Raw genomic sequence first — 27,998 nt, 5'->3', positions numbered from 1 at the left:
GAATCTTGTTGAAGGTCTGTGTGCTTCACATTTCTTCTTGGAGGTGACTTTGGGAAAGAGTATTTTTGGGTTGATTTGCAAAATACAATCATTCTTAAGTTCTTAATGTTAATTTTAGAGCTGGTCCTGGTTCTCAGAAGTTGTACATCTTGAATATGGAAACAGTTTTTAATGAAAATAGTAAGTAGCGCCTTACAGACTTTGTGTGTGTGTGTATTTACGTTTATATAATATACAATACTCTTTCTAAACAATTAGAGGTTTGTTAGGGAGGTAATTTCTGAGAGTACCTTCCAAAATGTAATTATTCTAAAAATTTTATGATTATTTAGAAAATTCAATTTAAGTGGGTGGTACTTAGACATAGATTCTCTGTCAAGTTTCACTCTGAGGTGCTTGATTTTATTAAACAGCTGTGCTTATTCTTACAGTATTATCTGGTTGTTCTGTAGAATAACTGGACAGTACAAAAGGCAAAGAAAAGGAAATGAAAACCATTAGATACAAGATAAATCTTTTAAGTTTTCAAATTGTGTAGTCTCCGAAATCTGCCAAGAATTTATTAGAATTCTCAGTGTCATGAAGCTTAATTTGAAGGAGGTAATATTTTCTTTTCTTAAAAAAAATAGCTTTTGTTTTTGATGGCAGAAAATCCTGGTTTGTTGGGAAGGTTTTGAATGAGCTTTTAGAAGAGGATGACAAAATAAAAGCCTTTTCAGTGGCCTGTGGGAAGGCAGGGCCTGTCCTGAGACAGAATTTGAAACACAATAGTTCCCAGGGCAAACTGTCACTCAGTTTTCAAGGTGGAATTTAAATAACCCCATTGTTTTCAAGAACTCCTACTCTGACCAGCTATTCTGCAGAATTACAGCTGCGTTGATTCCCTTCCGAAGCATTTACTCTCAGGATTCCTTCTTGAGTATTATGTTGTCCGATATGAGACTTGTCCTTATCAAAATAATAGATCTTATACATAAGAATTCTGTGTCAAGGAATTTAATGTGACTTTCCACAGGTCAAACTACTATAGCAAAGTCCTGCCATATGTGAATATCACCTATAACGTCAAAAAATAAATAAGACTTCTCAACAGAGAAAAAGAGAAATCCTCCTCATTTATGTAAAGAATTAACTGTTAGAAATTAGTTACTGGACCCCCAAGAAAAGAATGTTCTTTTTTTTTTCTAGCATTTCATTTAATAGTTAAGAATGAAATGTACATCAAATTTGAATCCAAATAATTGATAATTTTGAACATTTACATATGAGTACAGAAATGGTGTAGAGGTGGGGAGGAGAGGAAGAGACAGAAGAAAGAAAAGAACTCTTATTACAAAGTGCCTGCTATGGACCCTACTGTGCCTATATTTTTATCTCGTTTAATTTAATTTTCAAGACAACACTGAAATGTGTATTATTGTTACACCTGTCTTAGGGATGGAAGGTGTGATCTAAAGACTAGATAATTTGTCCAATTCACACCATTAGGAAGTGTGGGAGACAGAATAATCACTATTACGATGATAATTGATAGGGGCTTCCCAAGGTGGCTCAGCAGTAAGGATCCACCCGCCCTACAGGAGACACAGCAGACGCGGGTTCCATCCTTGGGTTGGGAAGATCCCCTGGAGGAGGAAATGGCAACCACTTCCATTCCCGCCTGAGAAATTCCATGGTGAGAGGAGCCTGGAGGGCTATAGTCCACGAGAGTCGTGGAGTCAGACATGACTTAGCAACTGAACAACAACAATGACAATAGGGTTATAAGAGAGGATTTTATTCCTGCCAGCCATAATCCTCTCTAGAAGTTCACAGCATGCAAAGGCTAGAGGGATCCTAAACATTTCAGATGCTTATTTTAAACCAATATTTGAAGTAGTCATCTTACAGGAAAATGTGTTTCAAGATATACTATCCCACGTGATATTTACTTATCATGTGTACATGACATCGCTATAAACAGGTCACTTTCATCTTCATGGCCACAGTTTACTGGCTTTGGTATAAGATTGTAAAATATGTTTTGGGGTCACACAACTCATCTTTTGTGTGGTTTTTATTTTTTAATATTTATTTATTTGACTGTGCTGAGTCTTAGTTGTGGCATGTGGGATCTAGTTCCCTGACCAGGGATCAAACCTGGGCCCCCTGCATTGGGAGCTCAGAGTCTTATCTGCTGCACCACTAGGGACGTCCCTTACATGGTTTGTAAATCATAAATTTCCAGATGTCTCAAAAGACAGCTCACTACCTACATTTTGTCTTAGATTAAAAATAATCTTGATGTGAAAATTGATTTGGTAAACCCGCCAACCTGTACTCACATGAATGACTAGAAATGATTTGGGTGAGGTAGGCCGGAGGGCTTCAGATGAGCCTGCATTAATGGAATACCAGAGAGCAGGGGCATTGTTGAAGTGAGGTGCATAGAAATACAAGTCTGACTTTTGAGATGTATTTACAGACTGTGAAACATATAGATCTTAAGTGTACTGTTTCAATATCTCCATCACCCTGAAAAGTTCCCTCAGGCCTCTTCCCAGTCAATTCATTTCCCTAGCAGAGGAATCCAGTGTTCTTAACCTTACCCCATAATCCATGTTGCCTGATCCAGAACTTTATATAAATAGCACCTTTCAGTAATCTTTAGGTCTGACTTCCTATTAGTTTTTCTCTCACAGTACAGTAAGTTTCCACAAATGCAGTGGCTTCAAAAAACACTCATTTATTATCTCACAATTTCCAGGTGTCAAGTATCCAGGCATGGTTTAGCTCTATCTTCATTTGGGTAAATATCAAAGAGTGTTACTGTTGGACTGTATGATAAAAATACATCTTATTTTGTAAGAAGCTGTCATTTTGCTGTTTAGTCACTAAGTCAGGTCCAACTCTTTGAGACCCCATGAACTTCAGCAAGTCAGGCTCTTCTGTTCTTCACTCTCTTCTGGGGTTTGTTCAAATTCGTGTCCATTGAGTTGGTGATGCCATCCTCTGTCGTCCCCTTCTCCTCTGCCTTCAGTCTTTCCCAGCAGCAGGGTCTTTTCCAATAAGTCAGCTCTTCACATAAGGTGCCCAAAGTACTGGAGCTTCAGTTTCAGCATCAATTCTTCCAATAAATATTCAGGGTTGATTTCCTTTAAGATTGACTGGTTTGATCTCACAGTCCAAGGGACTCTCAAGAGTCTTCTCCAGCACCACGGTTTGAAAGCATCACTTCTGAAAATGGTTGTTTAAAAAACTTTGTCCAGTGTTAGGGTTGCTTATAAAGAGAGGTTATTTCAATATTTGCTACTCTGTCATGGCCAAAATCAGGAATCCTAGGCTCTATTTGAAGTATTTTCTTGGTGCTAAGTCTTGAGTCTTTGAACTACATTTTTGAAGATGAAATTAAAAATGTAAAAATTTTTAAAAAGTCGAACACTGCATGCTCATTTACTCAAATGTTTTGTAATGGCTGGGTCTTCAGCCCTTCCCTTTCTTTAATCTGCATGTGTTAATTTAATTTGAGCTCTTTCTTCATCTCTAAGGAAAGTTTTTGAAAGTCAATCTCATGTCTAATACTAGTAAAACAGAATAAAACTACGCATGTATTTCTGCCTAAGGAGCAATAGCTCCAAAACCTGGGAGTTCTTTTTGAAGATCTAGAAATCTCTGGTTATAGAAAAACAAAGCAAAACAATCTTTACAAGGATATGATGCTTGATCATTGGCACTTCGGTACTTAGATGTGATTTTCTACGCTTATAGTCCAGTGTATAATATGTTCATACACATATCATTTTAGGGAAGGACACAAATGTCATTTAAACCTTTTATCAGTATTGGTAAAGAAGTTTCCAGGCTGATATGAAAACCAATCCAGGTGACAAGGGCTAGCCTCTCTTGTACGACATCATGATATGGCTGCGCTCATAATCTCTTTCCTTGAGCACTGTTTCTGATATGTGACAAAGGAGCAGTTCCATTACACTGAAAATTATAGGCTTGGGTGAAAGCTGCATTTTATATCATTCTTCAAGGAGAGCTAGGTGAAGAAAGTGCAGTCTTATTACTAATAACCTCCCCCTCCTCCAAATCACATGACTTGCCTGCACTCTATTTCAAATTTGTTTTTAAAACTACACTGCTCCTCAATCCTTGTGGCAGTAATTCAGAATAATGTGGTGGTATACAAGAAAGCCATTGTATGTGTCCATATCAATATATTTATTATTTTTTTAGGGGGAAAGTCTCGCTTGTACAAAGATAGCAAAAGGCCACCACAAAGCAGGCTATGAATAGAGTGGAAATCCTGTGTTTACTGGCTCCTGTGGTTCAGGCCAGCGAGGGTCACTGAACTCACTTCATTTCCTATTCTGCTCTCTGCTCCAACTCTTTGAAGGGCACCATAGGGACAGAATCAGTTTCCTTATGCTAGCAAAAACCACCCGGAATGATCAGCCCCTTTCTCAAGCTGTAATCTCCCATTTTTCTTTATGTGCGAGTATATGTATCCAAAAGATTGTTGTGTGCACATTGTACCTTTTTTGGAACTAAAATTTCAATTGTTAAGTATCAATAAAGTGACAATTCTGCTACTGTCACCCAAACAGCAAGCAGATGCCTTGATAAGATGGCTTGTTCTGACAACCAACATTTCTTTGCTATCAATCTAGAATTGTGAGCCTCTTGTAAGAAAATTAGATATCACCAAGGAAAAAGCCCCAGGTGGCACTGGTGGTAAAGAACATGCCTGCCAATGCACAGGGCTTCCAGGTTGGCTCAGTGGTAAAGAATCTGCCTGCAATGCAGAAGGCCCAGGAGATGCCGTGGGTTCAACCCCTGGGTTGGGAAGATCCCGGGAAGGAGGGCATGGCAACCCACTCCAGTATTCTTGCCTTTGAGAATCCCACGGACAGAGGGACCTGGCAGGCTACAATCCATAGGCTCACACAGTTGGGCATGATTGAAGTGACTGAGAATACAGATGTAAGAGACCTCGGTTCTATCCCTGGGTCAGAAACAGTCCCTGGAGAAGGAAATGGCAACCCACTCCAATATTCTTCCCTGGAAAATGCAATTGACAGAGGATACTGGCGGGCTACAGTCTATAAAGCTTCAAAGAATTGGACATGACTGAAGCGACTTAGCAATAGCAAGGTAAATGTCATATCCATGGGTGAAAGGTCAACAGAAATGTTCATTACTTTCCATGTAATAGGAAAATAAAAAAATGAAATCTTATGTAGAAGACAGCTTATTCATACATGTCCATGCTACATAGCTATTAAATATCATCATTTTCAAGATGTATCCTGAATACAAGCTTTACTTTTTGCACCCATTCCTCTCATTCACTTTAGCACTCCACTTGCACTTTTTTTCACTTTTTTTTTTCCACATCATGTAGGCTGTGGGATCTTAGTTCCCCAACCTGGGATTGAACCCAGGCCCTTGGCAGTGAGAGTTCAGAGTCCTAACCATCAGAGCATCCAGGGGATTCCCTCCAGTTACACTTCTGCTGGAATATATGTTACTTTATGTCAGGGTTCCTTTTGCTTAAAATGTTGTAACATTTAATTCTTCTTCTTGTGGAGCCTGGGCTCTAAGCTGGGGCTTGGTAGTTGTGGTGCATGGGCTTAGTTAGTGGTGCATGCAACCCTGTGGCATGTGGAATCTTCCCGGACCAGGGATTGAACCTATGTCCCCTGCACTGGCAGGGGACTCCTCACCACTGGACCACCAGGGGAGTCCACCAAGAAAAGACATTGCAATAAGAAGCTAGTGCACCACAACTAGAGAGTGGCCCCTGCTTGCAGCAATGAAGATCCAGTACAACCAAAAATATGGAAACAGAAAGCCTTTTAAAAATGTGTCAACTTCTCTTCTTCTGAGAAAGTGAGTTTTAGTTGCTCAGTGGTGTCCAACCCTCTGTAACCCCCTGGACTGTAGCCTGCCAGGCTCCTCATGAAGCATGGGATTCTCCAGACAAGAATACTGGAGTGGGTTGTCATTCCCTTCTCCAGGAGAGCTTCCTGACCCAGAGATCCAACCCAGGTCTCCTGCATTGAGTCCAAATGTCATTTCTGCAGGAAAGTCTTTCCTCAGCGGCTCCCTTGACATCTTTAATAACACGCTTTGCAGTTTCTAATGATAGATGGGTGTTTTCATGAGATGAGCTCCTGTTTCCATTGTAGACTGCCAGCTCCTCAGGGGTTGAGACTATGTATCTTTTGCTCACTATTTTATTCTTGAGACCTAGTACAATGCCTAACATAGACTAGGCCCTCCTTAGATGAATGCATTTCCAGTGTTACAAATATTTAAAAATAAAGTTTCTTGCACATTCATAATTCCTCGAGTTGATTGAATCCTGATTTAGTCTTTTTCTTTTAAAAAATTTTTAGTTTCTTTTTTCTTCCTTTTGTTCTTAGACTTTCACAGAAGACTCTATGTTGGATTTTCTCAAAAGGCAGGGATATCTTAAAAATTAGATCTTGTTTATCAAGTCTAAATACATATATATGTGTATATATACATATTTGCTGTTCAGTTGCTCAGTCGTGTCTGACTCTTTGCAACCCCATGAACTGCAGCTTGCCAGGCTCCCCTGTCCACCATTATCCCCAGGAGTTCACTCAAACTCATACCCATTGAATCAGTGATGATTTCTAACCATCTCATCCTCTACTGCCCACTTCTCCTTTTGCTTTCAATCTTTCCAAGCAGCCAGGTCTTTTCCAATGAGTTGGGTCTTTGAATCAGGTGGCTAAAGTATACATACTGGGTTTAATTCCACCCTAAACTACTCTAGCACAAAACTTCAGGAACTAGAATCAAGATCAAAAATGCAGATTCGTATTTCTTCACAAATGTCTAGCAATTTTCTAGAACAGTACCTGGCACCTACTACTAGGCTTCCCTGGTAGCTCAGATGGTAAAGAATCTGCCTTCAATTAGGAGACACAGGTTCAATGCCTGGGTTAGTAAGATCCCCTGGGAAGGGAATGGCTTACCCACTCCAGTATTCTTGGCTGGGTAATCCCGTGGACAGAGGAGCCTGGCAGGCTACAGTCCATAGGGTCTCAAAGAGTCAGACATGACTGAGTGAGGAACACTTTCACTACATATTTGTGAAATGAATAAAACAATGAAATAAGCAAACGAATGCTCACAATGAATCCCTGTACTCTCACTCTTTTCTAAAATTTACTTGTTTTGGTTAACTCCTTTAGTAAGAATTAGTTGCAATCTTTTGCCAGAAATCTTTGAATTTTTCTGGTGAGTGTAGAAAATCAGATGACTTCCTGCCACTTCAGCAACTGCCATGCCCAGAAAATTATTGCTCTGAAATGTTTTCAATAGGTATGTGAAAACATTTGACACAAAAATGCTTATAACACAGCTCAAAGTTTCTAATGGTTTGTTTTTGCCCCTCATTAGAAGGTCAGACCTCAATGGATTAAAATTGTATCAATGTTCCCCAATGCATATAATCTCTGGATAGTCTGTGCAGTTATCAAGGTGGAAGGAACCCCCATTTCTCAAGTTTTATATAATTTTCCATCTTCCTTTATTTTTATAAAGAATGTTTAATGGGTAGAACTTATATTTTAAAAATGAGTAATGAACCTATGCATCCTAACACTATTACTTATTTAGTAATTTCTTCACCACCTTAGATTGGAATGTTCACCACTGAAACGTTAAGCTTTAGTAATGTAGAACTAATTATTTTTGTTGGCCAGGAAATAACGCAGTTCATGGGGAAGACTGAATCTCTTGAGAAGCTGGGTTGGCCAATCTTTCCAGAAATCTATCGTTGAGGAGATGCCGAGTCATTCTTTTCAGTCGACTCTATTTGTGAAGTGCGTATTTAGTTGCTCAGTCGTGTCTGACTCTTTGCAACCCTGTAGCCTGTGGCCCACCAGATTCCTCTGTCCATGGGATTCTCCAGGCAAGTATACGGAGTGGGCTGCCATTTCCTCCTCCAGGGATCTTCCCAATCCAGGGATTGAAACTGCATCTCTTGTTTCTCTTGCATTGGTGGGTAGATTCTTTACCACTGTGCCCCCTGAGTGCCTGTTCAGAAAATCCTTCAACTCAGATCCAGTAAGAAAAATGCATTAGACAATTTTTGTCTTGTAAATAACTGGTTCAAAGATAAGATTTTTGCAATATTTTTTTCATTTTCTTCAATATGTACTTTACCAGTTTTAATGAATAAGCTTCATTATTTCAGAGCAGTTCCATGATTACAGGAAAAATGAGCAGAAGGAACAGAGTTCCTATAACCTTCTATCTTACCTCAGCATCCATTATTATCATTTTGCATTGGTATGACACAGTTGTTACAATTGATGAGCCAGTATTAATACACTATTTATTACTAGTTAAAATCTGTAGAGGCATTAGGGCTTATTTTTTGTGTTATACTGATCTACAGGTTTTGATAAATGTGTAATGACATGTGGCCACCATTATAGTATCATACAGAACAGTTTCATTGCCGTAAAATAGTTTCACTGTGCCCCCCATTCATCGCTCCCTCCCCCTCTCCCCTTGGCTACCACTGATCTATTTACTATTTCCATACTTTCACCTTTTCCAGAATGTCACGCAGTTGGACTCATACAGGATGTAGGTTTTTTAGATTGGCTTTTGTGGTTCTTCCATTTCTTTTTGCGGCTTCACAGCTCATTTCTTTTTAGCACTAATTAATATCCTATGGCATGGGTATACGTTTATCCATTCACCTACTGAAGGACATCTTGGTTGCTTCATGTATGAATAAAGCTGCTATAGATATGTGTGCAGGTTTTTTTGTGCACAGAGTTTTCAGTTCCTTTGGGTGGATTGCAATGAGCACATTCCTGGATTACATGGTAAACACATGATTATTTTCATAAGAAACAGCCAAACTGTCTTCCAAAGGGGCTTCTTACCATTTTGAATTCCCACCATGATGAATGAGAGTTCCCATTGCTTCAATTCTGTCAGTATTTGAAGTTGTCAGTAGATTTTAGCCACTGTGATGAATATAATGGTATCTCATTAGTGTTTTAATTTGCAACTCTCTAATAACATATGATATTGAGTAACTTTTCATCCTCTTGATGAAAGTGAAAGAGGAGAGTGAAAAGTTGGCTTAAAGCTCAACATTCAGAAAACTAAGATCATGGCATCTGGTCCAATTACTTCATGGCAAATAGAAGGGGAAACAGTGGCTGACTTTTTTTTGGGCTCCAAAATCACTGCAGATCGTGACTGCAGTCATGAAATTAGAAGACACTTACTCCTTGGAAGGAAAGCTATGAGCAACCTAGACAGCATATTAAAAAGCAGAGACATTACTTTGCCAACATAGGTCTGTCTAGTCAAGGCTATGGTTTCTCCAGTGGTCATGTATGGATGTGAGAGTTGGACTATAAAGAAAGCTGAGTGCCAAAGAATTGATGTTTTTGAACTGTGGTGTTGGAGAAGACTCTTGAGAGTCCCTTGGACTGCAAGGAGATCCAACCAGTCCATCCTAAAGGAGATCAGTCCTGAGTGTTCATTGGAAGGACTGATGTTGAAGCTGAAACTCCAATACTTTGGCCACCTGATGCGAAGAGCTGACTCATTTGAAAAGACCCTGATGCTGGGAAAGACTGAAGGTGGGAGGAGAAGGGGATGACAGAGGATGAGATGGTTGGATGGCATCACTGACTCAATGTATATGAGTTTAGGTAGGCTCCGGGAGTTGGTGATGGACAGGGATGCCTGGCGTGCTATACTCCATGGGGTCGCAAAGAGTCAGACACGACTGACAGTCTGAACTGAACTGAACTTCTCATATGGTTATTTGCTGCATAGCTTTAATTATTACTAAAGTACTTTTCCTGGAGAAGGAAATGGCAACCCACTCCAGTATTCTTGCCTGGAAAATCCCTTGGACAGAAGAGCCTGGCCAGCTACAGTCCATGGGATCACAAAGTGTCAAATACAACTAAGCACACATGCAATATGCAAGATACAAAGTATTTCTAATATTTTTGAGAGGGGACAGTACAGACCTTGAATGATTCTGAAGAATCAGTATGGATTTTTGGTATCATAATTCATAGTCACTTCCTATAGGAAATTGTATTTAGTGACCATGCCAACTAATTTGACAGGTACAATACAGGTTTTAAAATATTGGACTCAATGGTATGTCGTCATTTGCCTCAGCTTTCAATCTTTGCTTTTTCTTTTTTTAATTTTTATATTTTATTTGTTTGAAGTGGATGGTTTTTTAAAAGTTTATTGAATTTGTCACAATAATGCTTCTGAATGTTTTGTTTAGTTTTGGTGTTCTAGCCACGAGGCATGTGGGATCTTAGTCCCCTGAGAGGCATCGAATCTGCACTCCCTGCATTGGAAGAAGAAGACTTAACCACTGGACCACCAGGGAGTCCTAGTCTGTGATTTTTCCTGTGAAAAATGCAAGAGCCCCATCGCTGCCCATGATAATATGATGATTGTATCTCAAAGTAAAAAAGATAGATTTTCAAGTGAATGGCACCCTTTATGGGTTGGTAATTCATGCGGATAACTCATGAATGATCTGTCTTTTTATTTCCCTACCACTGTCCAGTGTTCATAAGTCTATCAGTCCTGGAAGGGCTTCCCAAGTGGCTCAGTGGGTAAATAAACTGCCTGCAATGCAGGAGACACAGGAGATGTGGGTTTGGTCTCTGGGTCGGAAAGATCCCCTGGAGGAGGAAATGGCAACCCACTCCAGTATTCTTGCCTGGGAAATCCCATGGACAGAGGATCCTGGTGGGCTACAGTCCATGGGCTAGCAACGAGTCAGACACAACTGAGAATAACACATCAGACCTGAAAATACTGCATGACTTTGACCTTAGTGATGAAAAGGGCATTTACTCAGAGAACTGAACCCCAGCAAGCCAGGTGTGTAACTGCCGTATCCAGCTGTCTACACAGACCTCAGAATGTTATAAATGAGATTGTCACTGAGGAATATTCAACTTATGAATTAAAGTTTCACTTGGACATCTTGTCTCTTTGAGGAAAGGTACGGCACATTCAAGTAGGTTTTTTTTTTTTTTGAAAACTGAATAATTTTATTTCCTAGCGATTTTTTGTTGTTGTTGTTCAGTCGCTAAGTCATGTCTGACTCTTTGTGACCTCAGGGACTGCAGCACGTCAGGCTTCCCTGTGCTTCACTATCTTCCAGAGTTTACTCAAACTCATGTCCATTGGGCGAATGATGCCATGCAGCCATCTCATCCTCTGCCACCCCCTTCTGCCCTCAAACTTTCCCAGCATTAGAGTCTTCAGGAATGAGGTTAAACTATTCTGGCAGAGTTTAAATGCTCTGTGACTTGGATTGAAGGAAAACCAAGGTCACTTTTTGCCTTGTGATTCTTTCAAATCAGCTTTTCAATTTGAATGTGACTCTTGTGTACTGTATTTATATAGCAATGTTAATAACCTCTCAATTATCTTAAGGATTATTCAAAAACATCAGGATAAACAAGAAAAAAAAAAGGATTGAAGGTCATCTTTCAGTCCCAAGAAATAACTGACACGGTTTATTCTACCGGTAGCACTGAAGACTCTTAAAACACTCCCGGCAGACTGTTGTTCTTAAAAAAAATTTTACCATCCCTTGTCAAAATAAATCAAATCATGCTAATCTGTCCGTGCACTTAAAAGAGACCCAAATCATGAGATGGTTTATATGCCTGACTATTCCAAATATTGCCTCTCTCTTGAAAGAGAGGATAAAAATGAATCAAATATAAAAAAAAAAAGCAAATTGTTCACTTTTATTACAATCATTTTCTCTTCTATAGATTTAATTAAATATAGCTTCAGAGATAAGAGTGTAAAAGTCAGTAAAAGAAAAAGTGATTTCAAAGGCCAGAATGTAATGTTTGTTTGCAAGATAGACCTATTAAAGGCAGACTATCAATAAAACATCAACTTCATATTATGACTGCTGAGGTGACCAAAAAAAAGGATACTGAATGTGAAAACAGATAGTTCTTTGTTGTTGTTGTTCGGCCACTCAGTCCTGTCTGACTCTTTGTGACCCCATGGACTGCAGCATGCCAAGCTTCCCAGTCTGTCACCATCTCCTGGAGCTTGCTCAAATTCACATCCATTAAGTCGGTGATGCCATCCAACCATCTCATCCTCTGTCATCCCCTTTCACCTCCTGCCTTCAATATTTCCCAGCATCAGGGTCCTTTCCAGTGAGTCGGCTCTTCACATCAGGTGGCCAGATTATTGGAGCTTCAGCTTCAGCATTAGTCTTTCCAATAAATATTCAGGATTGATTTCCTTCAGGATTGATTTCCTTTAGGATTGACTGGTTTGATCTCCTTGCAGTCCAAGGGACTCTCAAGAATCTTTTCCAACACCACAGTTCTCTCTTAAGACTGACTATAACCTAGTGCTTCTTAGGAAATGAGACTTCATTAAAACAATTGTGTTGTTAGTGATGATTAGATTTCCTTTTTCCCACTTTCCATTTTTGTCTTTGAAAAAGGGCTTAGGCTAAAAATAGCAATATTAATACAAATTTGATGCAGTAAGAACAGTTAATCAAAGAGTTTAAAATATATCTGTTGAGTTTAAAGTAAAACAATGTGTGAGAAATGACTACAGAAGAATCATAAACATAAGCTAGGTAACTGACATGTTTTCAAATTTCTCAAGTATAAATAAGGTGGCTTTTGCACCCAAGATCCTGAAGAAAAACACACACATGTACAAGCACAAACACACACACACAGAGGAAAAAAATAAGCAAGGAAATTCCTTCCAATAGTTGGCTTCATGAATACAACTGCTCTCCTGTTCCTGAAGTAGTTACTAGCCAAATAAAACATCATGACTCCACAAGGAAATGGCCATCTAAACAGAAAGTGCCATGAATCTGCCGCTGATGAATATATGGGCTTCTCCATGAAGTCCCCTGTGTCAAAAATTGTTATAGAGGCTTTTTTGTTGTTTTGGACATTCCCAGTACTGGTTGCTCAGTGTTATGTAAATGACAAATGACTCAAAAAAATATTGGCACGGGTAAATAAGGAAATCAGTTTTCTCATGAAAGGATCCAGACAGGTTCAACTGCCTTCTGAATGCAGCTTCTTAATATCTAAGAGATGTTTGTATTATTTGGTGAATTTGGATATTGTTTTATTCAAGCAGCATTAATTTACATAGGTGGATCTTCAAGGGGGAAAAGAACCCAGAAATATGGATTAAAACCTTTCTGTTTATTCTTCACATGGACCAGATTTAGTTTTATTTGTACCTGCAAATAAATGGTTGAGAATTTTGTGACCAGATGAATCAACATAACAGATAGGTTGTATATTTATCTTTTTTTCTGTGGATAGGTCTTATAATTGACTTCCTAAAGTATCAGTCATGATGAAAAGATTCATTAGTACATTTTTCTCCTTTTTGCAAAAGTTGTCCATGCTCCTTTTGCAAGAGTTTTAAATGTATTTTAATGCATTATATCTAATAATTTTATTTATAATTGTCAAATCCTCCAAATTCACAGAAAAATGGAAAAATAACAGACTCATATGCAACCGCCTGTCTCAAACAGACATTAACAAAAAATATTGTATTTTTTAAATGGCTGAAAAATAAATTTAAAAAATACTTGAACAAAGTAGTCATTGTTTTTTAATACCCTAGTCCCACGTCCAGGAAAGAAGGTGAAATTAAAAACATAGACACCTTCCAATGAGAATGACATTTAACCACACAAGAATGAATTACCACAGACCTTAAAATAGTACGAACTGTAAGGGGAGGATGGAAAACTTTATATTGGAAGTTCTTTCAGCTGAAAATATCTAATATGTAGGTGAGGAACCCAACTATTTAACTTGCAGATTTATTTTGCACATCCAAAAGTAGGTATTTAAAAGAGTCCCTCCATTGTATCTTCTAAGTAGAATTCAATTGGAACATATTTTTCTGGTCCAGATTTTGTGTTTGCTGTTTTGATTAAGTGAGTTTTAAATGCAAAGTAGTCGAAACAAGGGAAGTCTCCATAATTAAGAGACTGTCAGATGGGAGGGGTCACCATCATGGTCAAGATTTTACAACTGAGGCCAGGCAGCTCCTCCTGGTCTTTCTTGGCCCCTCCCCCTGAGGAGCATTTTTAACGTCACACATTCTGTCATGTTCGACCCACACGAGGAGCCCTGTCTCATTTTATTAGTGCTGCCTTTTAATGATCTAAATATAGATTATCCAGCTTACCTGCTCTTTATTACATTTGATTATGAATGACTCGAACATTTTACAAATTTCCAATCTATCCTCAAAAGCTGAAAGACATGACTTATGGCTGAGAATATCTGAAGGATTTTAGAATGCATAATGCAACAGTTGTATATTTAGAACATATATCTATTTTGACATGTATGCATGTATCGAATATATATGTATCCTGTAACTGAATTTATGTATATTTGATATACATTTAATATATATTATATACAAATATTTTATATTAAATATCAAACATATACAGATTACCTTACAACTGAATTGATACATTGTAAACTCTTTGTGACCCCATGGACTGTAGCCCACCAGGCTTCTCAGCTCATGGGGATTCTCCAGAAGAATACTGGAGTGGATTGCTGTGCCTTCCTACAGGAGATCTCCTCAAGCCAGGGATTGAACCCAGGGCTCCCACATTGTAGGCAGATTCTTTACTGTCTGAGCCACCAGGAAAGCCCAAATTGATACATATTTGATATATATTTTATATTTGATATGTAGCATATATAAATATATATATATCTATACACAAATGCTGCTGCTGCTAAGTCATTTCAGTCGTGTCCGACTCTGTGCGATTCCATACACAGCAGCCCACCAGGCTCCCCCGCCCCTGGGATTCTCCAGGCAAGAACACTGGAGTGGGTTGACATTTCCTTCTCCAGCGCATGAAAGTGAAAAGTGAAAGTGAAGTCGCTCAGTCGTGCCCGACTCTTAGCGACCCTGTGGACTATAGCCAACCAGGCTTCTCCGTCCATGGGATTTTCCAGGCAAGAGTACTGGAGTGGGTTGCTATACACAAATAAATATTTATGTTATAAATGATATAAATATTATAACACACTATAAATATAATATTTAGTAAAATATTTATACTCAAATATGTATTTACATATATTGTACATTGTGTATCAAATATATACAGGCCACCTTACAATGACTAATTTGAAGTAGGCAATGACCATTTATATATTTGTTCATTTATTCAACAGACATACAGGGAAAAGCAGATGAAGATGCATTACCTAGCAGAATTCTGGAGTCATGTGACAAATCGTGTCATGAGTTCATGAGGAAAATTCCCGAATTGTGCAGTCACGTATGGGACTCCCTGCCCTCAGCCTCAGCCTTCACTCCCTCCCACAAGCTTCTTTGCAGACCTCCTCTTGCTGGATAGTCTTTCCAAAATGCTTTCTAATTATCCCAATCCTTCCTAATCCCCCTATCAAAATCAGGTCACACTTGCTCCCCAAAACCTTTGGTTTCTCTGACTCCTATTTTCTTCTTTGTTATTTAAGTACCTTCAGGACATCCTGTTCAGCTCTGGAGGATTCAGCATCTGGAATCCTTGTCTGTGAAGGTGAGGTGTAGCCTTTTCCCCTAAAAAATAAAAGGAAATAACTGAAAAAACTGACAGAACATTCAAACAAAACTACTTAAGTACTCAGAATTTAATATTAACTTTTATTTAAATAAAATTCCAACCTAATCAAGTCATTCTTGTGGTTTTATTTCCTATTGTCAGGATCTACTATATGGTATGGGGAACTATATTTAATATCTTATATTAACCTGCAACAAAAAAGAATACAAAAAGCAAACCTATATGTGTGTGAGTGTGTGTATGTATAACTAATCACTTCGCTGTACACTTGAAACTAACACAACATTGCAAACCAACTGTACTTTAGATTTTTTTAAAAAATAATGTCTATACTCTCAGTTTTTTGCTAGTTCTAATGCTTTCCCTCTAAGGAATTAATTCGGTAATGAAGTGATATTTGACTTACACAGGTGTCTTAGTGAAGAGAAGCTGAGAAGAATTCATACAAAAGTTCTTTGTTAAAAGACTACTGTGTGTCAAGCACTGCTAGATTCTAGAAGAGATAAAATTGGAGATATGATAAGATGACACTCATGGAAAACTGAGGGTCAGGGACTAGCAGAATTTCCTATTAATAGCTCATTTACTAACTGTAAGGCTGTGAGGGCATCCAGAATCAATAGCTTCACTCTTTCAACCCAAGTCTTACTTTCTCCATAGAACCTGACCTGGCACCACAAACCCCTCTGAGTTGCTCCCTCCTCTGATCATCATTCAAATGGATGAGTTTTACCTTTCCTTATCCTTTCTTGAAGGTCAGCCCCTTTTGGTTGTTATTTGTTAAGTTTGAGTTTGTAAGGTTAGCATTTCAAAGCATATACCTGCAATTGTGTGCGTGCTCAATCGTGTCCAACTCTTAAGGCTTTCATGGACTGAGGCCCACCAGGCTCCTCTGTTCGTGGGATTCCCCAGGCAAGAATACAGGAGTGGGTTGCCATTTCTTTCTCCCAAACCCGGGATTGAACCTGCATCTGCTGCATTTCAGGCAGATTCTTTACCACTGAGCCGCCAGGGAAGCCTAATAGATTTGTGTCTACTAATCCCCATTCTCTCTCTCTCTCTCCATGTGGGGAAATATTGACCAAATTTACACAACGGCTTGAAGGTAGACTCACAGAGCAGAACAGAACCAAGAACTCTTTGACAGGTAGGGAGTTGGTACCGTCACTGTCCTCTTCTTGGCTTACTGTGAACAATGGGATCAAAGAAGCAATCCTATTACATAGGGGGTCTCCTGGGACAAAGGGTGAATGCAGACATCTCCACTGTCTAAGCTGCTCTTAGGGAGTTTGACTCCTTCTGTAAACAATGCAAACGATTCCAGGACAAGTAACTTTGACTTTCAACATATTTCTCCAAAAGTTTATTATCCCTGGTGCAAGGAGATGGCCATGAGGCTGTGCAGTCCCTCTCTACTTCCCTACCCTGCTTTTCACCTCGGGGAAGCAACGCTTATGGGTTTGTACTCATGGTTCCCTGGCCGTTTGGTTCCACTTGCTTCCTCCAGAGGAAAGAGCTGGGAAGAGATCAGAGGCAGGGAAGATGCTGCCTTGGGCCATTGGTCCTCTTCTGCCTTCTGCTGGGCTGAATTTGACAGCCACGGCTTTCTCTCTGGAGGTCCTAAATTCTCTTGTGTGATTCAGGTGACGCTGCTACCAGCTTGCCCTAAGGCCTGGTTGTGGGACTGTCTCCCTGCTGTGACCAGCCCCAGACGCTTCAGTCTGCCTGGTGTCTTGCCTTGGTTCTCCCGTGGGTTTGGAAATGTCTTCATTCAGCTTGCACTGTGTGTTTGTGCCCTATATACTTTTAAAAATTTTAAAAATTTAAAAATTAAAAAAAAAATTTTAGGATTTGTTTCGATGTGGACCATTTTAAAAGTCTTTATTGAATTTGTTACAAGTTTGCTCCTGTTTTATGTTCTGTTTCTTTTTTTTTTTTTTTTAAGTTTTTTTTTTTTTTCCATTTATTTTTATTTGCTGGAGGCTAATTACTTTGTTCTGTTTCTTTGGTTGCGAGGCATGTGGGATCTTAGCTCTCCCACCAGGGATCAAACCCAGACCACCTGCATTGGAAGGTGATGTACTAACCACTGGGCAATCACTGAAGCCCTCCAATTTCATCTAATTGAGGGGAAAAAAGAACAGTTATGAAGGTGTTTTTTAAGCTAATGGGTCTACAAAGCTTCAGTTCTCTTCTTTAAATCTCTTGAATCTTCTCGTCTTGTAATTCTATGGAATTTATGATTTAATTTATGTGCAGGTACGTATAGACTGCTTCCCTTTTATAAAAAAACCTTTTAAAACGTAAACTCCTACTTCTTCTATGTTCTCCCTTCTATCCTCTAGCCTAGGGTATTTCCTTGGCATCTTTCCCTTTTTCTTCCCGAGCACTGCATTTCCTATCTCTTTTTGCTTCTTCCCCATCGTGACTTCTCTCCTATCTATACCTTTCCTGACCTCTCTCTTCTGCTCTGCTTCAGTCACGGATATTCTGAGTCCTATTTAGCTTATCTCTCTCATTCAGTTTTCACTCTTTGAAGGAGTCATAGAAAGAAATCTCTACCAACCGGCCCTACCGTGGCAGGAGATCTGACTGCTTATGTCCTGGACTGAGTGATGGCTAAAAATTCTAAACTAAGTTCATTCATTTTGATTTTGTTTTTTTCCGGTGGTTGTTTACATTAGATACCCGTGTTTTATTTCCCCACATGTAAGTGCTCTCACTTTAGATTTGTCTCAATTCTGACATGCTGTTTGTTCTATGAAGTTATATGCACGCTGATCATTTGCCCAGCGTTGACTCTGACAAGGCGAGCTTTCAGAAAGAAAGCGCTGAATGCATAACTGCCTTCTCTGCAGCCCAGCCTTGAGTCATGAGATCTCAAATAAACCATTGTCACAATTCTATGTGTTATTAGGATCTGATGTAAAATTTCACTTGGAGGCTCCTGTGAATTGCTCTATATGTCAGAAACCATCTCATGTGAGATTATCTTGGTGTCTGTGGCTGCCAGAATAACAGCATGGGATGTGCTGACTACCCATATGATAGTGATACATCACTTTGGGGGCACCCTAGCCATTCTTATTTTTAACAGGCAATTTGCGTTTTATTAATGCATTTTGTGTATCAGAAAGCACAGAGGAAATAGAGGATGAAATATTTTATCAAATGCAAATCTGCTTTCCTTACTCAGGAACCAGTGCAAACAGAGGGTTATAAAAATACATAACTAATGCCAACTGAATACTATTTAAACAAAACTGATGTATGGAAAGTATTTATATTAGCTGCCCTGGAAAAGGATAGCCAGAGAAACTGTTGTTATGAAGTATTATTTTAAGTGAGAATCTAGATTTCTGAAACTTGATTTGTTCTTTTGGTAAATTAAAATGCCATTTATCATTCTTATCAACATCAAATAACTTTTCTCAAGCACCACACACAAGCTGGCTCTCTGTTGAAAGTCTTCTCAAATAAGGTCAAGGGAAACGACATGCCCCATCACGAGTTCACAGGAGATGCTAATGATGTGGTCAAATATCCAGAGCCCAGTTGCAAGGCTCTGTCAGGATTTAGTGTTAGAGGGGATGGTAAAATGGAAACATAAGAAATGCTATCTATTTCATTGGTATAAATATACTGTACTGGCAGGCAATCTGGGACCATTTATCTACTATTTACTACAATCACAAATGTACATATGTTTTGACTCTGCAAATTTTCTCTTAGTAAAATTTTACACTACAGGTTTCCTCACATAAGATCATTTATTTGTTGCAGCATTATTTGTAGTAAAAGTTAGGCATAACCTAGTATTCATCACTACGGTCTTATTGAATGCATTGTTCTGTGTCTATAGAATGGAATATTATACAGTTTTACAAAAGAGCGAGGGAATTCTTTGTGCACATATACAGAACAACCTTCAAGGGAAAATAGCAAGATGCAAGGCCTGCAGACTGTGTTGTGGTTTTGTGGGGAGGATATAAGTGTGTGTACATGCATATCTGTACACATGTTGCAACTGGGGACAGATACACAAGAGAGATGTTCCCTCTACACTTTTAGCCTTATAACATTTCTAACTCATATGAAAATGTTATCTTTTAAGACAAATTTTCAAGTTTGAAATATTTGTAGGGAAAAGAAGAGATTCTATGTAAGTCAGAATATGCATCTCTTTAACTGTGTTTCTTTGAGTGAAATTCACAATGTCTATCAACAAATGTTGCTATGGTTACAACAACATCTCTTTCCTGCCCCTTTCCCAGCAAACTTCATTTTTCCCACCCAAGCAAACAATAATTTATGCAAATAACTTTCTGAAGCTCAGTTTTGAGTCTTTTTCTGTGGTTGCGTTTCCCTTGTGGCTTAGACAAAAGAATTTGCCTGCCATGTAGGAGACCTGGGTTTGATCCCTGAGTCAGGAAGATCCCCTGGAGAAGGGAATAGCTACCCACTCCACTATTCTTTCCTGGAGAATCACATGGATAGAGGAACCTGGTGGGCTACAGTCCATGGAGTCTCAAGGAGTCAGATGCAACTGAGCGACTAACACTGTCATTTTCTGTGGTCAGACTATATCACCTCTGTGCCAGCAAGTTCCTTAAAGGTACTATCAGCCTGATGAAGCAGCTCCTCTTCTATTTGCTCTGTGTGTTTTTCAATTAACCATCAGCCTATATACACACACTGAAAGTCTTCTATATATGTATGTATACACAGAACACACTCTCAGTTAAATGTAAAGGGAGCATTTTAATTCTAAGATTTCATAGGAATATCAGTAATGATCATCCACCTCCCTTAAATGTGTATAGTCTTCACCAACCCAGATGATATGCTTTATATTTAAATAGAATATTCTCTACTTACTCTGTCCTCATAGGGCAAGCCTCCATGTCCTTGCACAGTTTATTCAATGAACATTTCCTGGCTATGACGAGGAAAAGTTAATCCATTTGTGCTAGCAGGAGTACAAGAGTTCTTCGATGGTTTGGTTCTGTTTTCTGTTTTTGTTTCCCATTACTTTCCTAAGCATGTCCTAAATTCTGGAATTATTTCCAAGAGGTGAAGGGTGGGCTGAATGGGAGTGAACTTCAGACTACAGACTTAGAATCATGTCCAGATGGTCTGAAGGAACGAAAACTGATAGATAGTCACTGGGAGCAGAATTCAGCTGATTCTTTTTCTCTCTAGAATGTCTCCCTTTTTCTTGTTTCGGTCAAAGTTCATTGGCTACTTTTCGACTCCTTCCTGGGTTTCTGGTTATTAATTTAGCATTATGCTACTTGGAGCAGCTGAGTAGCAGCAGCAACTTTCCAAATTGTTTCAAAAAATAATCTGGGTTGCAGAATTATTCTTTGAGTAGTTCTAGTTCACAGTTTCTCATTCATTTCTATTCTTTGATCCCCTTTTCTGAGCTGGTCATTTATCCATAGCCATGCTTTACTCTGACACCAGATCACTTCCATTTTGAACATTTATCTTGCCTGGAATTTCTGCAGGCTACTTTTCAATCTGACTGCATCAGGACCACCAACTGTCTCTTATTTATTTGCTTATTTATAAACACCTCCTGCCCTCATCAAAGAGCTCTACTAAGATTAGAACGTAAGATCCCGGAGGGACAGGATTCATCTCCAGAACTTATGACAGGGCCTGGCACGGAGAACACATTCAATAAATATTTGTTGAACAGCTAAATATTTGTTGAATGAATTAGTCGGACATGATTCCTCTGTATTGAAAACATGTTCCAAATCGTACCATAAACTGCACTAGATATTCTCTTGTTTGGTATGGAATTATTGAAGCAGGTTGATCTCCAAAAAGCAGTTGAAAGAATGGATCCTTCCAGGATATGTTAGTTTCCTGGGTTTGCTGTAAGAGATTGCGTTGAACTGTTGTTAAGATGCTCAGTGTGTCCGACTCTTTGCGACCCCATGGGCTGCAGCCCACCAGGTTCCTCTGTCCATGGGGTTTCCAAGGCAAGAATTCTGGAGTGGGTTGCCATTTCCTCCTCCAAGGTATCTTCCTGACTCAGGGTTCAAGCCCATGTCTCCTGCATTGACAGACACATTCTTTACCACAGAGCCACCAGGTAAGCCCATGATATGCCTTTTGATAATGTCAAACTTCATGTTTTCCCTCCAGGAGGCTGGGAGAACAATCTGCTTTGGTAAGGTTCTTGGAAGGTCCACTGTTCCTGAGTCACAGATGGGGTGACAGGCAACTCTGGGAATTGTCTGCAATGTTCAGCTCTCCTAGGCTCTGGTTCGGTTAAGAGGTGTTTCCCATTCTTCCCGAGGCTTCATAAGATAGGACCGAGCAGTGACCTTTGCCTGTGTCCTTGTCCCCAAGATCTGCATTAAACACCCAACTGTCCACCCTGGATGCACCTCCATCTGTGAGAGGGTACAAGTAAGGATGACAGGATCCAGAGCATCATGAGGGGATTGTGTCCATGAATTGGCTCCAGGTCCTGAGCTTTCTGACAGACCTTTCTCAGTGAGTTCCCACTGTGAATGCTTGCTAATAGTTTCTTTAGTCAATAATTTCTGCTGCTTAGAAGTTTCTTTCTTTTTTTCCTTTTCTTTTTCATTTTAAATTCATTTTTATTAAAGTACCATTGCTTTAGGATGTTGTGTTAGTTTCTATGGTCTATAGATGGTCATCTCCAAATGCTAAGTGGTCCAGAAACTACTGACCAGTATATGTATAGTTGATTTACTCTGCTGGTTAGTAGTTTCTGGGCCACTTAGTACTTGGAGATGACCCTCTGCAGACTGTCCTGTGACAGATAATGGGAATTTCAGACTGGTGACCATTAGAACTGGCACTAATCCTTGCGTCTCAGACCAGAGGTCATGAACCAGATCACCCCAAGATCAGTGAACTTCTTTATGGTAAAGAACAGTTCTTTCCATCCATTGTTCAACCCACTGGAAAGGCAGGAGTCCTGGAGGAGGCCAGCACTGCTGGTCCCAAGCTCCATTTGTAGGCAGGTGAATACATAAAGCGTTTTAGTCTCTGGGGCTGTTAAACTTGGCATTTTACCCAGGTTCTAAATTCCCTAAACTAACAAATAAATATTTTTCAGCCTATTTATATTTTGTACCCAAATATGAAACACATCACTGGCAAAGAATATGTAAATACTTTTGAAGACCCTCCTTGGCTGCAGCCTCGTAAATGGAAATCTTTGTCCTTGTTGGGGTTGATCAGGATCTCCAGGCTGGGCAGGCCTCTGTGTGTACCTTGGAGGCACTTTCACAGCATGGACCTACCTGCATGGAATCCAAGCCCAGAGCCAAGCTCTACCTTAACTCTGAAGTGAGAAGTAAGTTGAGCCATATGAAATCGCCCATATTTGACCATTTTTGACTCAGAATAAAGTCAGTTTCATAGGGTTCAATCTACAACCTTTCAAAACAAGACTTTCATTGTATTTGTCATTACATAAGGTATTTGTGTACTTTGCATTCGATGTATATGATTTGCAAGTGAATATGATTTAGTAAACATATTTTCTTACTATAAAAATTGTACATAATCAGGGAACCTGACATGAACAGCAGTTAAGACCTCCTGAGTGTGTGTGCGCTCAGTTGTGTCCAAGTCTTTGCAATCTCATGGACTGTAGCCCGCCAGGCTCCTCTCCCCCATGGGATTTGCCAGGCAAGAATACTGGAGTGGGTTGCCATGCCCTTCTCCAGGGGATCTTCCCGAGCAGGGATTCAACCCAGGTCTCCTGCATTGCAGACGGGTTCTTTAACATCTGACCTACCAGGGAAGCCTGGTTAAGATTTCAGATGTTAGCACTGGACAAATCTGGTTTTGAAGATCTCAGATGCGCTATTAAACTCTGAGAGATTGGTTGAACACAGGCTCGGTTTTCTCCTCTGTAGAATGGTGGGAACCAGCATCCAACTACTGTGAGAATTTAGTGCAAGAGTGATAAAAGTTTTAGCAGAGTGAATGATGTATAGTAGATACACAACAAATGTTTGTTTTCACTCCCAGTATTTCTTCCCATTCCTCCTGCTCCTCTTGCCCTCTCCATCTTTTTTCCTGTTACCAATGGAGCAGCCTTAATAATAAACATAACAAACAAAAGAACATATCAGCAGACCAGATTCCTGTGTGCATACTTACATTTTGTGTACACACACATATATTTGTACTGTCTTTGTCTGGTTTTAGTATCAGGTAATGGTAGCTTCACAGGATGAATTTGGGAGTGTTCCATTCTCATAATTTTATTGGAATAGTTCAACCCTTTTTAATATATTTGGTAGAATTCCCCTGTGAAGCCATCTGGTCCAGGACTTTTGTTTGCTGGAAGTTTTGTTTTTAAATACAAATTCAGTTTCACTACTAGTTATCAGTCTTTTTAGGTTGTCTATTTCTTCCTGGTACAATCTTGGAAGTTTGTATGCTTCTAGAAGTGTAGAAATGTGCCCATTTCTTCTAGGTTGTTCAGTTTGTTGTCATATAACTGTTTCTAGTTCTCATGATTATTATTTACTTTCTGGACCACTAAGCTCACAAGTAGTTAGAGAGACCAATTAGATGATTCTCATCAGGAAGTTTGCTTCAAAGACTTAGAAATCAATGGACAGAATGATCAGACCAGGTCAGCTGTTAGAATACACAGACTTGACTGTGATGGAAACTGAGCTGTATTCTTTGACCTCTATGTCTTTGTCCTGCTAAGCACACATCTAGAGATTAGTTTTGCATGCTCACTAGGTATGACCAGATTCTAGTTCTTGAAATGTGGTTGGCAATGCTGTATTTTCTTATTGGACCTCAACTTTGAAAATATGTCCTATCCCATCCTCCAGCTTTTTCTCTTTCCTTCGTTTATGACTGATTGCTTGGATCTGACAAGGATTCAGAGAGTTTGTGTATGGTGGGGTCTTAAGAGTCTATGTGGAGAAAAGCCTTGCCAACAACCCACTTAGGAATTTTCATGTTGACAGATGATACTAGGACTGTGGGGGCTCTCTTTTATAATTACTAGTTTACCGTGACTAATTAACCTTGAATTTAACCTTCTCAATGAAAGGACCTTACAGTCTCTGGTTAAGATAGATATTTCCTAGATTGTTTAGTGGGCTTTCTTGGTGAAGTGAGGTGAAGTAGCTCAGTTGTGTCCAGCTCTTTGTGACCCCTTGGACTGTAGCCCACCAGGCTCTTCTGTCCATGGGATTTTCTAGGCAAGAATACTGGAGTGGTTTGCCATTTCCTTCTCCAGAAAAGAGGTGACTTAGTAGTAGAGAATCCTCCTGCCAATGCAGGAGATGTGGGTTTGATCACTCAGTTGAGAAGAACCCCTGGAGTAGGAAATGGCAACCCATTCCAGTATTATTGCCTGGGAAATTCCATGGACAGAGGATCCTGGGAGGCTACAGTTCATGGGGTTGGAAAAGAGTCGGACACAACTGAGTGACTAAACAACAACAATCTGTTTAGTATTTTGATAAGATTTCAGTATTGAAATACAATGCTTAGAATTTACCTGTAATGAGTTATGGAAAGAGATGTAAAGCTGTATCAATGGATGGATTTTGAGGTGTTCTTAAAATTTGAAATCACTTGGCCTATGTGGATGAGCAGGTGAGTTTCCTGATGGAAAACACATGAAGACTCTCACTGACCACTGACCATGGGCAGTAACTTCTGGAATGGCATTCAAGGCCTTCTACAATTTGATTCAGAAAACTAAGATCATGGCATCCAGTCCCATCACCTCATGGAAAATAGATGGGGAAACAGTAGAAAGAGTGGCTAACTTTATTTTTTGGGCTCCAAAATCACTGCAGATAGTGACTGCAGTCATGAAATTAAAAGATGCTTACTCCTTGGCAGGAAAGTTATGACCAACCTAGACAACATATAGAAAAGCAGAGACATTACTTTGCCAACAAAGGTCCATCTAGTCAAGGCTATGGTTTTTCCAGCGGTCATGTGTGGAAGTGAAAGTTGGAATATTTGAACTGTGGTGTTGGAGAAGATTCTTGAGAGCCCTTTGGACTGCAAGGAGATCCAACCAGTCCATCCTAAAGGAGATCAGTCCTGGGTGTTCATTGGAAGGACTGATATTTAAGCTGAAACTCCAAAACTTTGGCCACCTGATGTGAAGAACTGACTCATTTGAAAAGACCCTGATGCTGGGAAAGATTGAAGGCCAGAGGAGAAGGGGACGACAGAGGATGAAATGGTTGGATGGCATCACTGACTCAATGGACATGAGTTTGGGTAAACTCCAGGAGTTGGTGATGGACAGGGAGGCCTGGCGTGCTGCAGTCCATGGGGTCATAAAGAGTTGTACATGACTGAGTGACTGAACTGAACTGAAAAATTTGCATAGAGATGCCATTTACTATTTTTTGAGTTTCAAAGTGTGATCCTTTTCTTTCATCCCCACCACCCAACACTGAAAGTCCTTAGTAAAATCACATATCTTCTTTGATCAAGTTATAAACTATGGATCCATCAGTCAGTAAAAAGAAATAACTTTTATTCCTCTTATAACTCTCCATGAACCTTTGTTAAGATTTTCATCGATTTAAATTACTATAATAACCCAATATTTCAGGTAGTCTGGTTTTGAAAGAAGTCATTTTACATAATATACATCAATTGCTTGAAAAGACGTTTCTGTATGAAGATCAGATACAATCTGTAACTTTCAAATGCAGATTTGATAATGTCCATCTCAACTCTGGAGAAGCAATGGCACAGGATTTCAGCAGGAAGAAGACCACGGAATAATAGGTATCATTTTTTAAGGATGCACTTTTAATATCAGGCTTTGTGCTTTTCACTTTATAAATACTAAATTTCTTTAATTCAAAGATGCTGTGAATTGAAATATGCAACTTTTTTCTTTTTTTTTTTTTCCAGGATTGGACAAAGGAAATGCAGTTATTACCTTAAATGAAAACCTCAATGGCAAGAAGCATCCATGTTTTTAAAAATGATTATAAATGCATGGAAAACATGTATTTTTCAGACAAAGAAATAGATTATCATCTCAAATCTATATAGTACAGGAGCTACAGGTACTGAGGGTCAGGTGTAACCTGTCTGAGGTCACATGCCTTGAGAGGGGCCAGCGTGTGGCTCACCCACAAGATTGGGGACACTCTGGACTATACCTTTTTCACCTCCTCAAGCTGGCTTTCCCCCACCTTTGCTCTTCAAATCCTAGACCATGACTGACTAATTAGAATGTGGCAGTAGTCCCCAATACAGTTAATTCTAGTGAGTGAATCTGTTTTAAAAAGTGAAAAAAAAATGCATTTCACACCATTGATAATTTTCTAAATCTTCTTTCCCAATTCATACATTTCATGATTTTGAGCCAAGCATTTAAGGCTTGGTTGAATCTGAAGATAATGTTAACACTTTGTCAAGCATTTGAATTGCTTCCAGCATATTGTAGTATAATCCTCTGTCCACAAACATCCCTTCATTATTGCCTAATTACATGCAAATTTCATAAAATGAATGAGTTTTAAGGACTTGTCAATCTGTCATCCTAGGAACCACTGAAACATTTTGACTGCTAGATAAATAATCAGCAATAATCACACTATGCAAATTTGATATTTTCTGTACAATTATCTGAAACCATGAATAACTGGACACAAAGACATTTGGCATTCTCTCTATGAAACTTGACCTATGGTGCTTTTCCCCTTTTTCCTCTTCTGACAAATGTGCTAGTGGAAATTTGATTTTTTTTTCCCCCTAATTCCAACTGTGCAAATGTACCCAGTGGAAAAATTAGGAGTACATAAATGCAAAGAGAATTTTGTTTATTTTTATCTGGAGTGTGTTTCCCCTTGGCAAACATTTTTTGTTTCCATTTTAATTTTTTTGCTTTTTATAATTTTCACCTCCTCTGTTGAAGTTGGTTTTTTTTTCTCACTGGTAAAGAGAATATAGGTGAAGAACATTCTTTGTAAGCTGATTTGTTTTCTTTAAAATTTATTTTCTCCATATTCCAAACCTCATTTAACTTTTCCTCTATAATTCATTTCTAGACTGTCTACTACATGCCAGGCACTTGGGAGCATCCAACATTGAAAGGCTAATAATCTTTGTATAGCCAGGCTTGGCAACACATAAGCAATATATTCCCATGAAATTTCCAGGTCTGCAACTGACATTTTTTTCTTTTCTGTGGCCAATACTTACTATATATACTTGTACAAATGTGAGGACCATCTTGTCATCTGTACTTTTTCATAAAAGCAAGCTGATGAGTTTTAGTTACTACCAATAAAATTCTTTGATAATGTATCGG

The 27,998-nt window shown here is 39.1% G+C and overlaps 1 long non-coding RNA gene across 2 annotated transcripts; it reads left to right on the top strand.

Moving 5' to 3' along the window:
- The first annotated feature begins 45 nt into the window (after positions 1 to 45).
- Positions 46 to 27,992, top strand: LOC139037068 (uncharacterized). 2 transcript variants are annotated; one of them, XR_011489860.1, is made up of 3 exons: positions 46 to 180; positions 26,386 to 26,461; positions 26,591 to 27,992. It is a non-coding gene; the product is annotated as an uncharacterized lncRNA (long non-coding RNA). The 2 variants fall into 2 exon arrangements; XR_011489861.1 differs by lacking the exons at positions 26,386 to 26,461; positions 26,591 to 27,992 and adding exons at positions 15,282 to 15,388; positions 15,588 to 15,761.
- The last annotated feature ends 6 nt before the right edge of the window (positions 27,993 to 27,998 follow it).

Source organism: Odocoileus virginianus, chromosome 2 (assembly GCF_023699985.2).
Source record: "Odocoileus virginianus isolate 20LAN1187 ecotype Illinois chromosome 2, Ovbor_1.2, whole genome shotgun sequence".
Taxonomy (NCBI): Eukaryota; Metazoa; Chordata; class Mammalia; order Artiodactyla; family Cervidae; genus Odocoileus; species Odocoileus virginianus.
The sequence above is the reverse complement of the archived record's forward strand: the minus strand, read 5'-3'. Positions and strand labels throughout refer to the sequence as shown.